Source organism: Arachis duranensis, chromosome 4 (assembly GCF_000817695.3).
Source record: "Arachis duranensis cultivar V14167 chromosome 4, aradu.V14167.gnm2.J7QH, whole genome shotgun sequence".
Taxonomy (NCBI): domain Eukaryota; kingdom Viridiplantae; phylum Streptophyta; class Magnoliopsida; order Fabales; family Fabaceae; genus Arachis; species Arachis duranensis.
The window spans coordinates 5780557-5783835 of NC_029775.3; positions in this window are offsets into that span (position 1 = coordinate 5780557).

Consider the following 3279-nt stretch of genomic DNA (forward strand, 5'->3'; position numbering starts at 1 on the left):
CATCACTACATCTCAACATTTGAATCTGTGGCCAACTCAAAACACTACCCCACCGTCTAGGTTGTAATCCTCTTCCTCCGTGTTGGAAAACAGAGTTCTCTAATGCATGGCGTCCATATCCAATGTATGATAGTGACTTGGTACATTTAATAGCGACGAAATTGGGTAGGGGAGGTAAAACATAAGGCACCACTGTCCCGGTGGACGTCTCCAGTACAAACTCCTCCTCATCACCCCTTTCAAAAGAATCATTATTGGCACTATCGGCAACGTACTCTTCGTCGGAATCTTCCTCACCCACCTCTATATCCTCCACTGGAATTGCGACATGAATGGGTGGTGGTGCAAGAGGTCGGTCGTCCTGTACATAGGTCGAGTGTACATGTACAGAACCACCACCACCAACATCTCCAATCTCCGCAGAAAGCTCCATCACTTGTTCTGCCATGATTCTCCCATGGATGTCGAACATGAGTTGCACATGCTCGTCTCCTAGAAGTTGAAATAGCCGAAATCGGAAAACTCCATTACCCCACGGTGCCAGCAACCTATACCCCACTCTTCCGACCTTAATTTATATGCCAGATGACAAAAATTTAATACATGACTTATTTAATAGACGATATCAGACGTTTTTATTAAAAGACATTTTAAATATCTTTACTTGAGTCTGTTTATTTTATTATTTTAAAATTATCTATTATATATTACTAACTTTATAACCAAAATTATGTGCTATATATTATTTTTTTATTGTAATTAAAATCAAATTTTACCCTTTAAAATTAAAAAGTATTCTTCCTTTTTCTATCTCTCTTATTTTTTCACCTATTCTATCTCTCTTATATGTCATTACCAATGACTAATTATAAAACTGACCATCAAAATATGCAACATTATATTCTCTAGTTGCAACAAATTAAATTATAATTAAAATTAAAACTGAAATATAGCTATTTTATATTACTAATTTAACAACAAAAGTATGTCATATAACAACATCCTCTTATTTACCTTTTTACGCTTCTCTATTTTTCTCTATCACACTTCTCATTCTATATATAACTTATAATTTATATTTTATATTACTAATTTGACAAATCAAAATATATCACAAAATATTCTTTTATTATAATTAAAATAAATTTTTTTCCTCCAAAAATAACAAATTCTCTCTCCTTCTTCTTTTAATCTTTTTTTTCTCTCATTTTCTATCTCTTTCTACCTTTTTGTTCTAAAAAAATAAAATTAATAAAATAATATAATTATAATAAATACATAAAACTATAAAGAATACATTAAATTTATAATTAAATATAATTAAAAAATAATTTTATAATATTATTCACAAAAAAATATATTATTATATTCTTTTTAGTTTTTTATTTAATTTTAAATTTTTACTTCTTATTTTTTTAATCTATATTTTTACTTCTCTTTTTTTAAATATTTATTATACATAATTTGAAGAGAATATTAATGCTGTAATTAATAATTAGAATCAAGATTTAATTATTTAAAAAATTAATTTTGAGTTAATTTTATAATTATCAATATAAAATTTTATATATTAATATCTAATTATATTTTTATATACATAAAGAGACAAAAATATTATTTTTAAATAACAAATATAAAAATAAATTATTGTTATTTGTATAACAGATTTAATATCTAATCAAATATAAAAATATACATATAAAGTTTTTTCAAATTTTAGATAATAAATATTAAAATTAATTAATTTTAAAAAATTAAATTATTTTACATAAAAAATAAAAAAAAAATTATCTACGAAGATTCTAGTGTTGTTAATCGTGAGAATTTTTATCCGCTACGAAAACTTAACGTGCAAAGCGCCCTAGCCAGAAAGTGGATGATGACAAGTCGTGAATTAATTGAGCCGCGTACTTGCGAGTCTCGACTCCATCGTTGGCCAAAAACTGAAGGGCGTAGAGGTTGTGACGCGGGGGTGCGGATACTGCTAGGCAAGTAAGGGGTTGTTTTAGCTTCAGCTTCACTTTAGCTTTCTTGTTGTACTCTTTCAACGCGAAATTCATCATCTCAATCACCCAAGGTTCCTTCACGTTCAATTCTGTAGGAACCTTATACGGCAAAAGCGGCGATTCTGTGACGGCGGTGAAGGGGGAGTAACAGTAGAGAGGAGCTAAGAGGAAGAGGAACATCATAATATGACAATAAATTCTCATGCTACCTTCCTTTAATTTGATGCTGCTGCTACGGTGGTGAATTGCCATGCATGTATATATATAAAACAAGGTTTGTTGTTGGCTCTTGAATCCGTTTATGGGATACAATTTTGAATGTTCACAAACGTATATTTGCCCTAACACTTCCATAAAAGTCATAATTATGTAAATAAGAGTCATAATAATCACTTCATCAACAGAATTGCTCTATATTTTTTTCTTCTTCTTTGCGTGGGAACATTAATTAGTACTATTCAGGTTTATATTTGGTTAATTTTGTGGCATGCATCTCATTAAATTTTGGCCCCAATATTTTATAAAAAAGTATAGATAAATAATTTCTAATAAAATAATTTTAAATAACTGTAATTAATAATTATTAGTTTTGTATTTTTTTTAAAATAAAATTTAAATAATTAATAAATATAGAGTAATGTTTGTTAGTTTATTATTTGCTAAACTCTTATTAATTAGTTATTTAGCAAAATTGATATTTTATTTTTAAGAATCTATCATTTATTGTATATTACTTACTGATATCTCTCATTATAGTTAAAATTATTTTTTTTTAAATTAAAAAGTTTTTTTTATTTTTCTCATTTATTTATCTACTCTATCTCTCTTATATATTATTATCAATAATTAATTATAAAATTATTGACAATCAAAATGTATAATATTATATTTTTTTGATTGCAACTAAAATTAAAACTAAAATATAGCTATATTATATTATTAATTTAAACAACAAAAATGTACCACATAATATTCTTTTATTAAAATTGAGAGAAAATATCTTTGTCTGAAAATTAATAAACTCCATTCCTATAAACTACATCCTTTTCTCTATCTCTCTGTCCTTCTTTTTTATTTCTCTCTATCGCACTTCTCACTCTATATATAACTTATAATTTATAATACTAATTTGATAAATCAAAATGTGTCACTAAATACTTTTTTATTACAATTAAAATAAAATTTTTTTCTCCAAAATCAACAAACTTCCTCTCTCCTTTTTTTTATCTTGCTCTCTTTTTTCTCTTTTATTCTCGGTCTCTCTTTACCTTTT